Source organism: Equus caballus, chromosome 17 (genome assembly GCF_041296265.1).
Source record: "Equus caballus isolate H_3958 breed thoroughbred chromosome 17, TB-T2T, whole genome shotgun sequence".
In the NCBI taxonomy this organism is placed as follows: domain Eukaryota; kingdom Metazoa; phylum Chordata; class Mammalia; order Perissodactyla; family Equidae; genus Equus; species Equus caballus.
The window spans coordinates 22,152,671-22,165,640 of record NC_091700.1 but is presented as its reverse complement, the minus strand read 5'-3'; the positions used below and the strand labels follow the sequence as shown (position 1 = coordinate 22,165,640).

The 12,970-nt window shown below is 46.7% G+C and overlaps 1 protein-coding gene across 12 annotated transcripts in view; it reads left to right on the top strand.

The window, feature by feature from the left end:
• SPATA13 (spermatogenesis associated 13) overlaps positions 1–12,970 on the top strand; it is a 346,580-nt gene that overhangs the window by 184,360 nt on the left and 149,250 nt on the right. For 3 of the 12 annotated variants that reach the window (XM_070240145.1, XM_070240143.1, XM_023621397.2), the window contains exon 1: positions 8,650–8,890. The exons of 5 other annotated variants lie outside the window; for them this stretch is intronic. The gene's annotated coding sequence lies outside the window, so the exon portion shown is untranslated. Of the gene's footprint in view, positions 1–8,647; positions 8,891–12,970 lie in introns of those variants that run through there. 4 more of the 12 variants (XM_070240144.1, XM_070240140.1, XM_023621396.2 and 1 more) reach the window with 2 other exon arrangements.

Sequence of the window (12,970 nt, the reverse complement as noted above, 5' to 3'; positions counted from 1 at the left end):
TTATATATGTTCTCTCTTAATGGTCACAACAACTCTGGGTAATGAGTACTACTGTTATCCCTATTTTTCTGACAGAAAACTGAGGCTAAGACAATACCAAGTGTTAATGAAGGTGGTGGAGCACCCGGAACTCTACTAAATCACTTGTGAGAATGTAAAGTGATACAACCATTCTGAAAAAATGTTTGGCAGTCCCAAATAAAGGTAAACAAATGCAAACTCTATGATCCAGTAATACCACTTCTGGGTATATACCCAAAAGAAGCGTGATTTTTTTTTTTCTACTAAGAGCATGTTTGAGAATGTTCATGGAAGCATAATAATCAATAATGGAAACAATCTAATTGTCCATCAACGTAAGATAGGACATGGTATATTCAAACAGTGGAATACTACACAGCAATGGAAAAGAATGCCCTACATGGAACAGGGATGAATCTCATAGACATAACGTTAAGTAAAAGAAGTCAGACACAAAAGAATACATGCTGCATGATTCCATTTATGTGACGTCCAAAAACAAACAGAACTAATTTATGGTGATAGCGGTTAGAATAATCTTTACCCTTGAGATAGTGAGTATTGCTAACTAGGAGAGCACACGAGGCCACCTTCTGAGGGCTAGAAACCTTCTATATTTTGATCAGCCTGGTGTTTACATTGATATTGTATTAGTTTTCTGTGATGTGAAAACAAATTACCACAAATTTAGTGGGTTAAAACAGCCTGTGTGTATTTTCTGTCAGTTTCCATGGATCAAGAGTCTGGGCGTAGCTTAGCTGGGTCCTCCACTCTGAGTTGCAGTCAAGATATGAGCTGGGCTGTGTTCTAATCAGGAAGCTTGAGTGGGGAAGAAACTGCTCCCAAACCCATTCAGGTTGTTGGCAGAACTTGTTTCCTTGCGGCTGTATCACTGGCAGCCCCAGTTTTTTGATGGCTGTTGGCTGGAGACTGCCTCCAGGTCCTAGAGGCTGCTCACAGTTCCTCACCATACAGGCTTCTCCAACGCAGCCACTTACTTCATCAAGCCAGCAGCAAGAGTCTCTGTCTCTAGTCTGCTGAGATGGGGTCTATATAACAGAACATAATCATAGGAGTGATAGCCTATCATCTTTGCCGTATTCTATTGGTTAGGTGAAAATGGCAGATTCTGTCTGCACTCAGGGGGAGTGGCTTATAAGAAGACACAAACCCCAAAAGGCAGGCATCATTGAGGGTCACCTTAGGGTCTGTCCAACATACTCACACACACACGCATTCATCCAGCTGTACATGTCAGATTTTTGTACTGCACAGAATCTAAGTTATATCTCCATTTTTAAATATCTGAAGCTAAGAGGTATAAAATAACTTGCTCTGAGTCACTCAGCTACTAAGTGGCAGGGTGGGATTCAAATTCAGCTCTGTCTGATCCCAAAACCTGTGTTCTCATTCTGCAGATTGAATGAAGGGATGGAAATAAGCCCAAAGTATGCTCTGGCCAGAGGATGTTAGCCATCATAACCAAGATGAGTCATTGCAGCCTTATTATTGGAAACAGTAGCAGTTTAATTCTGAAAAATGTTCAGGAAGCAATTTATATATCTCAAACAATGCAGTAAGTCCAAGAAGCTGCCAGAACCCTTGGGTTTCTGTCTAAGGACTTCTCCAAGTGTCTTTGGTCAGTGTATGCCTTTACCACTGTTTTCTCCAACCTCTACGAATATGATTCTATTATTATAGTTCAGTTTCCTAGTACATCCATTTATTCGTCCTCCCTAACTACCCAGGTCTAGAGGTTTGCTGTGAATATTCCATAGTTAATATTCTGATCTATGAAGTAAGCCTCTGTTTTAAGATTCACTATAATAGAACGGTCTCCGTAACTTGTTCCTCATTATTCACGGCTGCTTAGGAGTAAACAGTGAATCAGCACGCACTCCCCCGTCTGTTCTCCTGCACTTTTGAAGTCAGTGGGGAAAAAAAAGAATTAACTTGGGTTGTAAAAGGGAAGAGTTTGGTCAGAGCTGAAATTCAAAACTGGTCACACGATTCATCTCAAATTATAGTTGTGGGCTATGGAGGACATTAAGAGTTTGGTTAGAATTTTGGAGTTGAAAAGAATTATTGTTTTAAAGGACTTATAAAAATCAGCTAAAAAGAACTGGCGGCCTGCCTAGACAGTCAGATCTCTGATTTTAGGAACTGCTTTTTTTTCATTTAAATACCATTCTTAAAGTGTGTAATATACTTTTAAGCATGTAATAATAGCTCATAGTGTATTATTACTATCACTTATTATTATTTTATTGACTACCTAGTACCTACTATGTACCTAGTATTGTGGGAGATCCCAAAGTAAATAAATAAAGTAAAAGAAAAAAGTACTGTCCTGAAGGAGATCATAATCTCTTTGATCAGTGCTAAAAGAAGTGTGTCTGAAGTCTCAGGGTGCCACCAAAGATCAAGTAATTGATGCTACCTAAGGCTACATACTGTACAGTTCCAACTATATGGTATCCCGGAAAAGGCAAAATTATGGAGATGGTAGCAAGCCCAGTGGTTGCCAGGGTTAGAGGGCAGGGAGGGCTGGACAAGGGGAGCACAGGGGATTTTTAGGGCAGTGATAGAGTGGTGTTAGATGCGTGACAGCTTGCATTTGTCAAAACCTATAGACTTGGCTAACAGGAAGAGAGAGCCTAGTGTAAGCTGTGGGCGGGGTTAATAATAATGTATCAGTATTGGCTCGCCAACTGCGACGAATGTGCCATGCTGACCTCAGATGTTAATAATCAGGGAAACTGTCAGAGGAAAGGGGGGTATTTGCGGACTTTCTGTGCTCTCTGGTCAACTTTTCTGTAAACCAAAAACTGCTCTAAAAAATAAAGTATTAACTAAAAAAAAAAAAATATATATATATATATATATTATATTATATTTACTGCCCTCAAGGAGCTCCTAATCTCTGGTCAGTGCTAAAACAGAACTGTGTCTGAGTCTTAGGGTATCACCGAGTATGCAGTAATGAACCCTAACTGGGAAGTCAGGGAAGGCTTCAAAGAACAAGTGAGACTGAGGGGAGCCTTGAGAAGACGCTGCGTCCATTAGGCGGGCGTGGGTGTGCCTGTGTAAGCGCTCCTAGTAGCCATTTGTATCACATCCTCTCTGTAGGTCAGGTGACTCTAAACTCTTTGCAGAGATTATCTCATTTAATCCCCGTCACAACAGGGCAGGTATTACTATTTCTAAACTACAGATGAAGAAACTAAGGTTCAAAAGAGCTTATCCAAGGCCACCCAGCTAGTGAAAGGTGAAAGGGGGACTTTATGCCAGATCTGCCCACCCCTGAAGCCAGGGCTCCATCACCAAGGGTAGAGGTCACATCACGCAGAGGATTAAGGCATACTGTGTCACCATGAAGGGGTCAGAGTGAAAACGAAAACTGGTAGATGAGGGTATCAATCATGGCAATTTAATAAAGAAGAAAGGATTTCAGGAGTGGCCTGATTAAGGCAAAGAGAAAGACTTTGCTTATGGAGAACTGCTCTGGAAAAGTCTCTTCCGTGTAGTCAATGTATACTCTCGAATCCTACATGCACAGTTCAAAGAGCGGAAAGGGGTCTTAACGAGCTTTTAGAACCACTTTGGAATCAGGCAGTTGCAGACATGGCTGCTTCCCTCCTCATCCCAGTGGCTATGAACAACTTCTGTGGGCAGGTTAGAAAGCTGGGGCCTCTGTTTCACTGCTCATTCTCCTCTCTTTCTTATGGCTGCCTTGCCATCACATTCCCTCCAGATCCAGGCGTGAAAGCCTCCCTTTCGCTGAGCACACAGGGAGGGCACTGCAGATGGATGCTGGAGCTGGCTTCTGGCCCATCTCCTCCATGCTCTCTAGTCCCATTGGCCTCGATGCCCCATTCCTGGGCAAAGAGCAAGGAAAATGCTTTTCTCTCTCTCCCCAAATTAGTTGGACTCTCTCTACTCTCCCCCAAATAGACATGCATGTGTTAAAATAATTCAACAAAGACCAAACATCATTCTTTCATCCTAGAAAGCTTAGAGAGATGTCTGCTCTAATAAACTGTAGAATAAAAGACAGCAAATCCTTCTTATCTGTTCTAATCAATAATGACAGCCGCTATTTACTAAGCATTTTACCATGTGCCAGGCCTGAGTGACCTTACATCCATCATCACACTTAATCTGCACCACGATGTGTCATAGATAAAGAGAGAGTCACAGCGAGGTTAAGGAATGTTCCCGAAGCCACAGGGCTGGCGTGGAAGACGCTCTGGCTTCTCAGGTCTTACCTTCCGCTGCAGGGGGAGTTGTGGGCCAGTCAATCTCCGTTTTCTCCCCCTCCCACCTTCACAACCAATTAAAAAACAAGACGCTGGAGAGTGACAGATGAAGATAAAAATGTCAGTGACATTGCCCATAAAGTCAGTTGGAGAATGTGACTTCAGGTTTATGGGAAAAGTTCTTGCTAATATTCTGCTCCCTTAGCCAGGTGTGCACCTTCAGTCACCCCATGCAGGTGACAGTGTCTCTGAGGCAGAGACACTGACCCCAGATCGCTCCCTGAAGTAGTCTGGGTGGAGAGGTTAGAAAAGAGTGACTCCTCTGTGCTTTAATAAATTACTACTAAATGACTAACGAATTAGGTCCGTTCTATCAAGGTGGGTGGACCAGTGGATTTCTCCCAGCAGTCAGGTAACTCCTTTGGCTGTAGAGGGTGAGGCCTGAGACCAGAACGTTACTTTGTGGCAGCTCCTCAAAGACAAAATCTAAAATGAGTAGAAAGGAGTTTCCTTTCTGTATTAGTCAGCTTGGGCTGTCATGACAAAATACCACAGAGTGGGTGGCTTAAACAACAGGAATTTATTTCCCTCGGATTCTAGAGGCTGAGAAGTCCCAGATGAAGGCGCTAACACAACGTTTGGTGAGAGCCCCCTTCCTGGCTTGCAGATGGCCCCTTCTTCCTGTATCCTGTCACGGGAGAGTGCGAGTGACCAGCACTGTGGTCCATCTTCCTTTTCTTATAAGGGACTAACCCTGTTACCCAACAAAAAGGGGGTCTGCTGCCTGCTGTGCATAAAAGCCAATACTTACCGGCTTTTGAGAAAAGAAAAGGCTTTGTCGCGAGGTTGACCAGCAAGGAGACAGACCGCAAGGCTCTCAATTCTGTCTCCCTGATCCAGAGTTTGGGGGGAAATCTAGGAAGTGAGGGGAATAGGCTGGGATGCAGAAGCCCTGGTGGGGCGGGTTTCGATTGGAGGGCTTTAAATATTTATGGTGTGGAAGGGGCTTGAACACTGGATTTTCCTACATGATGGACTGCTTGCTTCTGATGAGAGCCCGGCTTTCAAGTTCCAATCGTGTCCAGGTCCTTTGGTTCAGGGGGGAAAGAATCTTTGGTTCCGGGTGTTATTTCAGGTCTAGATTTTCTCCTCTGCACATGCTCTGGCTCCATGACCTGCAGTTTCTGTTGATAAGATGGGGTCTGTTTAAACTGGTCTCATGGTTACAATCCTATCATGGGGCCCTACCCTCAAGACTTCATCTAAACCTACTTACCTTTCAAAAGTCCCATCCTAAAACCATCTCATTAGGGGTTGGGACTTCCACATATGAGTCTAGTGGGGACACAAACATTCAGTCCATAACACTTTCCTCCCTTGCCGCTTCTCCAGAGAACCCAGGAGGAGTGGGGACTTTGAGCAGACTGATACAACAATGCTTCTTCAGAACCTTGGAGGAACTCACAGTCCTGCTTTCTTCGTAGTGTTTAAAAGCGGGAGGGTGAAATGAAATCCTGGCTCCACCATTTACTAGCCATGTGCTCTTAGGCAATTCATGCAACTTCTCTGAACTTTGTTTTCCCCATCTACAATACAAGAATGATAATAGTACCTCAAGGGCTGCTTTGAGGCTTTAAGGGATAATGAATGTAAAGGACACAGCATATTAAGTGCTCAATAAATATTAACGGAAAGACACATTATAATTTCAGAGATGTTATTATGTGAAAAAAAAGTGCACCTTGGTAAGAGACGGTCATTTCTATGCCTGGACATCATCCTGCAGAAAGCGCAGTGGTATTATGATGAAGCTTTGCTGAAATCTTTGGATTGGCCACTGGTACGGTTTAGGCTGTTAGTCAGAGTTGGGTACCAGTAGATCACTGAGAGGAAAAAGTTCAAAGAAACTTCTGGAGGTTCCCATTTGCAGCGAAGGCAGAATGCTGATGTCAGCTTTGTTAGCATGTTGGTGAGTGATGGCTAGTCCTGTGGGCAGAGAGGGAGGTCACCATAGGAGATTTAGGCCTTTTCTCTCAGAAGCCACACCCAGATTCCCCATGAAATGATGGAAGCAGAAGGAAACCTAGAGAGGGATCGCTGGTCCGAATCTCTCATTTAACAGATCAGAAAAGTGAGATCCAGAGAAGTTGGGTGATTTATGCACTTGATGCGTATGGCTGGTGATGGTGCTGGGTTTGCAGCGCCCGGTCTCTCCACATCAGATCGATGAGTTTTCCCTGGAACCGTGCTGCCTTGCTCCAATGAGTTAGTAATCTAAAACCAGAAATATCTTTTATCCCAGGAGCTCAAGAGTCCCACTAAAACTCTGAAAAATGCATTTTTTAAAGGAGGAACTAATAATGATTGAGCACCTCTACGTGCTACGGTACCAGAAGTCTTAGTATTGAAGTTTGCTATTTTCCGAACAGTCCAGAGAGGGAGGTTTCTCTTTTCACTGAGGACGAAGCTGAAACTCAGAAAGGAACAGAGCTTGCCCAGGGCCGCTGGTGTCAGGGAAGCAGACACGTCTAGGGGCTGCAGAAATCCATTTATCTGAGGGCCAGGCCTATTTTACCCAAGAACATGGCATAGTATTCTTGGCATTCTTCACTAGAAAAAGTGTTGCATGTAAATATTAATACTGGTTTCCAAGCAGGCAGAAATGATCCTTTTTTAGACACAGATTTTTCAAAAACAAAAATCAAAATTTTTTCCTCAGATTTATGCTAATTCTAAAGAGATAATTTAAAAAACTCTCATTTTAGCTCTTGATATTCTTTTTCTAACAATACTAAAATAGATTTCATTTTTAACGTTTATGAAAGCTTTATGAAGATTTTAAGTTATATAATGTAGAAATAAAATGGAATATTTGATATTAGCCTCTCATGCTATGTCTCTAAAATTTTGATAGTTTATTTTTATCATACTTTTTTCTGCTTTAAAAATAGATGCTGGTCTAAAATTTCGGGAACTTCAATAAAGATTCAAACAATAACGTAAAAATTTGCCCATATTTCCACTACCCAGAGATAATTACCATTAATACTTTGGTGTATGTGCTTTAATTAATAGACTATTTTTTAGAGCAATTTCAGGTTTACAGAAAAACTGAATGGAAAGGAGAGTTCCTTCTTCTTCAACTCTGGCCCCGCCCCCAATTTCTCCTATTATTATCTTACATCAGTGTGGTACATCTGTTACAAGTGATGAGCTAATATTGATAATTATTATTAACTAAAGTCCAGTTTACCTGAGGGCTCACTCTTGTTGGTGTACATTCTGCGGGTTTTGACAAATGCACAATGACATATCCGTCATTTTAGTATCATACAGAATAATTTTTTCACCATTTAAAACAGCATATATGAAATTAATTTTGACTTTTCAATGGGTAATTTAATAATTTTATATGTTTTTTAGTTTTAAAATAGTGGTTACTGTTCTTTGATTATAAAAGCAATACATGTTTATAACAATAGGGCTGGTCCATCATAACCCATCAAATGAATTATCTAAAAAACGATCGTTTTTAAAAGAATTTATTTTATGAATTCCATTAGCTGCATATCAGGAAATAATCATGGAATATTTGGGGCCCAGATCCCAACGCAGAAGGGTTCGCTTTGTTCGGTGGTTTTCACGTAAATTAATGACTAGGCCTTGAGCCACATAGGAAAGGTGATAGTTCTTTGAATGCATTCACCGAAACAGTCCACGTAAGACTTGCCCTGGGGAGACGCGTAGCTTTAAAAAATCCTCACCTAGTGTTTCCTTTGCTCAAAAAAGCACAGCCATGGCGCCTAACCTAGAGTGAACTCCCGGTCCAGACCCAGGGGATCGAGCGGGCAGTGGGGGGCGGTTGCCCGGGCGACGCGACGGCTCCTCCGGCCCTGGACTAGGCTGGGAGGTTGATGGGGGTGGGAGGGAAAGCCTAGTTTACCGGGCCGGACTTGTGGGGGGTGGTAGGGGGGAGGCGCTGGGGTGGACAGAAGGGAGCCGGACTAGGGGGCGTGTAGCTGAGGAGAATAGGAGCTATGGTGGGGGGGAGTGTAGCAGGGCAGGGGGCATGGCAGGGGGGTATACCCTGATGGGGGGTGGGGGAGGATTGGGAATTGGATGGGAGGATGGTGGAGGTAGCCGGGCTGGCGGCGTGGTGGCCTACGAGGGAGCCGGGCTTGGTCTAGGAGTGGGGAGCATCGCCCGGCCGGGGACGAGAATCGTCCTAGGGTCGTGGTCTGGGGCCGGGTCGGGAGAACCCGGCTGGGGCGCGGTCTGGGGCCGGGTCGGGAGAACCCTTTTGGGGCGTGGTCTGGGGCCGGGTTGGGGGCGTGGCCGGGTCGGGAGAACCGGGCTGGGTCGTGGTCTGGGGGCCGGGCCGGGGGCGTGGCCTGGGGAGCCGGCGGCTGCGGCGCGGGCGGGGATTCGGCGCCGCGCTTTCTCCGGTGGCCGCTCCGCCCGCCGCCAGCCCCGAGACCGCGCGCGGGAGCGGAGCCTCCTCCGGCAGTCCGGCGTGCTCGGAGCTCCGCGGGACTGGGACCAGCCCTGGGTCGCAGGGACGTCTTGGATCCGCCGACTCTGGAAGCTCTGCCGAGTGGGGGCCGCGTGAGGTGAGGCTGCGCCGGGGGCGCGCGGCTCTACGGGCTGGCGCGGGGCGGGCGTCGGGGGCTGTTAGCTGGGAACCCCGGGAGAGGAATTAGCCCCAGACGATGGGTTTCGTAGCCTGAGGACGCCTGCTCTCTCCTTTCCGATTCTCGGGGCCGCCGGGCTGCCCACCTGTTGGCGCCCTGCGCTGGCTGCTCGGCGCCCTTGCGCCCGCCCGGCGGCGCTGCCCCGGGGAGGGCGTGCAGGCGGCGTTCTTGGAAAAGGCCGTCTCCAGCACCACCCTTCCAGGGGTTGCCCTGAAACTTTACCCGCGCTCCGGCTCGCCGGCCGGGCCTGCGAGATTGCGCCAGGAGGGCGGACAGAGGTTCGGGGAGCCCGGTGCGGCCCGGAGCCCCTTTAACGCTCAGCTCCCTCCGGCGGCCAGCGCCCGCCCAGGTCTGCTGCGTCCGGGGGACCGAGAGGGATGCGGCTGGAGAGCTTAGCTCCGAAAGCAAGTTTCCTTCCCGGGCCCAACTGAGTCTCTCTTCACCAGAAAGACAGTGGGACCCGGTGTCTGTCGTTTCTTGGTTGGAGGGCGTGAGTTGCTTTGGTTCCATTTCTGTTGACGAGGTGGGGGAATTGACACACCAGCCCCAGGAGGATAGAGGCCAGGCTGCTGCCCACGTCTGGGCAACTCAGGTGACCTGTGCTGGCGGGCCACCGGCTGACTGTGCAAAGTTACTGAGCCTAAGTAAATTTCCCCTCCCTCCAAGTGCGAAAAAACAAACCAGACCAAACCAACAAAACTCTCTCGGTTAGTTGCTTCCCAGCGTTGTATAATAATATTGATAAACGGTATGATAATTTGAATTTATTTAGCACTTGTTCCCAAGGCTCTCCGTATTCGTCTATCCTCCACCCCATCCTCGTTTTCTACGTTGCCTGGTGTTTTCTTCCCTGTTACCCCCTCCTAGTCTCCCAGTTCTTTGCTCTCCTTTGCTAACAGGAACGGATATTTCACTCAGTTTTATTTTTCCCCTTTTCCTAACAAATGCTTCTTTTCTCTTTATGTCCCCCTCCCCCATCTTCCAGACTTCCTCCCTGCATTGTTCTCCGGGTGCCTGTTAATTATGCACCCCTCCAAGGGCGGCTGGACCTTGCCTCTAACCCCTCCCCCCATCCTTTAGAGTTTTATGTGGCTATTTCTTATTATCCAATATTCTCATTTTCGTCTACCTCCTTTGGCCCTCAAATTTGCCATCTGCCTGCCACCAGCTTGCTGATCTCCTTTTTCATTTGTGCTCCTGTGCATGTGTGGAGTCTTCATTCTCTCCCCAGTTTCTCCGCCTCGGCCTTCCTTGCCTTTCACCTACTTCTCCCTAAGTGCTTTCCCAGCCGCAGCCTGCTACGGCCTCCACGGCACACCTTGTTTCAGTTCCTTAGGTTGTGATTATTCCCACTCCATCGCCATCCCATCCCTGGGTTCCTTTTCCTTCTTCCAGACAGTCCTCCATTACCTTGCAGACATCTTTATTTCAGAAGGTCTGAAAGTGTCAGGAGGAGGAGGCAGCGAGCAGCTGCGTTTCCCTGGGAGTGCTCTGGATTTCAGGACCTCCCTTCTGCTCCTGTTTCTGTTTGTTTTCTTACTGAAGTGGTGTTGTATACATCGTTCTTGAATCGTGTCAGCATTGGTAGGCCTGTGAATATTAGGTAGCATTTCTTGAACACTGAGTGTGGGCCAGCACTCTTCTGAGGGCCTTACAGGCAGTGATAACTCATTAATCCTCCTCACACCCCTGGAACGTAGATACTCTTACCGGCCCCATATTACCAATGAGAAAAAGGAGGCTCAGAGGAGTTAAGTAGCAGGACCAGTTTCTGGTGGCTGTGTAGTGGGGGAGCCCTTCTCACTGGGCAGCCCAGCTTCCATGCCACAGGACCTTTTGAACTCAGAGGTGGGCTGGGTTTCAGCTTTGGAAGTGAGGTCATTATTTGCACATTTTATGTATACTGCAGTTTATACCAGTGGGAGACATAATATCTATACCTGTAGGACAGTGTATGGGGAAAACCTAATGCCTGATATCCCTCAGAAAGCCTGGGACACTGCCCGCGCTGACTGAATTCGTGCTCATTTCCAGCCTGCTTTCCTGAAGAGAAGGCACCGGCCCTCCTAGCTGCAGGAAGCCCAGAAGAAAGCTTCATAAAAAACACCATTGCCAGCCGTCTCCCTCCGTGTGTTGAGAGTTCAGTTTCACTTTAGCTGGCCAGACCTTTAGGGTCCCTGATAGCCCTGTGATTTTATGAGTCTTGTTTATTTCTATTTCATTATGTAATTTTCTTTTTTAAAGATGGGCCCTGAGCTCACATCTGTTGCCAGTCTTTTTTTTTCTTCTTCTCCCCAAAGCCCCCCAGTACATAGCTGTATATTCTAGTTGTAGGTCCTTCTGGCTGTGCTGTGTGGGACGCTGCCTCAGCATGGCCTGATGAGCAGTGCCATGTCCGTGCCCAGGATCCGAACCAATGAAACCCTGAGCCGCCGAAGCAGAGCACGTGAACTTAACCACTCGGCCACAGGGCCGGCCCCTCATTATGTAATTTTAAAGCCTTGTTCAAATATGTTTTTGTTAGTCTTCGCCTTCCTGAAAGTTGGAGGCACGTATTTCTACTTTTGCAGATACTGAAGCAGAGTGTTGGTAAGGTTCTATAATTTAATAGCTGGAAGGGACCTGACATTCCACAGATGAGGAAACTATGGGCTAGAGAAATAAAATGATGTGTCCAAGGGACAGCAGTGGCACAGTAGAGCTGGCCTGAGATCCTGGATCTGCTGACTCTAGTCCCTGGCTCTCGAGGCCTGGCCCTACAGCGTGGTGGGTTGACCTCTGCCTGCTGCTGAAAGCCAGTCAACCTTCTTTCCCCATCCCTTCCTGAGCTAAGAGGCGTTGGAAGAATTCATTTAGGATGGAAATGGTCAGTGGTTTTCTTTTTTTTTTTTTGTCTGAAAGCTAAACATTTAAAAAATGTTTGCTTTGAGATATATAATGGCATAAATGGGATCATAAAATCACGCAAGTATAAATTCAGATATGTTAGAAAGAAAGATTTTTATTTCCAAAACACCAGGAAAGAACACGAAATGTACATTGCTTTCTGGAGGGAAATCATGTAATATATGACAATGTGAAAATCAGTAACTGGAATATTTGATTGTATTTTTCATTTGTGGAGAGAAAGGCATTAGTACAAAAGTGCTCACATGATTTCCTTTACCTCTGCATCTCAGATAAAGCAGCAGTGGGGCGAGGAGAACCTGTCAAGTTGGTTGTTTCTTTGTTGGCTCTGCCGTGCCCTCCTCTCCTCTTGGACTCCACTCTGCCCTCCTGATTCCCAGCTCTGCTCCTTCCTGTCTGTTGAATGCCTTTCTCCAGGAACCCTCAGGGAATTGGAGGGTGTTGTTTACCCATGATGCTCAATTGACAGAGTTAAACCTAATGCCCCAAGTCATGTGTTCACGTAATTAACTTCTCTCTTAGCTTCTAAAAAGAGATGGGTGGTTGTGTGCCATCCCTGGGAGAACTGAGGAAACATTCGCTCAAGTCGTTGTCTCTTCTGTGGTTCAGATGAGGATCGTGGCAACTGAAGAGGAAGTTCAGTTTTACTGCTCCCCTTTCACGGTTGTAGAAGTGGAGGCTCAGGTTGGTGTTGTGGTCAGAGCCCCACAGTAAATGACAAGACTGAGATTTGAACACAGGCTACCTGGCTCAGGAGGCTGTGTGCCTGCTGCCCTGTGTCTGTCTCCTCTGTGGCTTGTAACTCCCTCAGGCAGCAGTGTTCCCACGTGCCTTTTACAAACTAGATGATTCCTGCTTGCTGACCGAAGTTGGAACCTGAGAGGAAGGGCAGGGGCAAGGTGACCATGAGGGCTCCCAGGAGTTCCCAGGCCTGTCCTCATGCCGGCTCACTTCACGTGCAGACGGGGCTTTCTGCTGGTGCCTAAGACAACACTGGGGCTGTGGCAGTGCTAGGAATGGAAAGAGAATAGTCTGCATTTCTGATGCATGCTTGTGCCAATTTGCTGTGGTCTGGATGTCAGCATTTGTGGA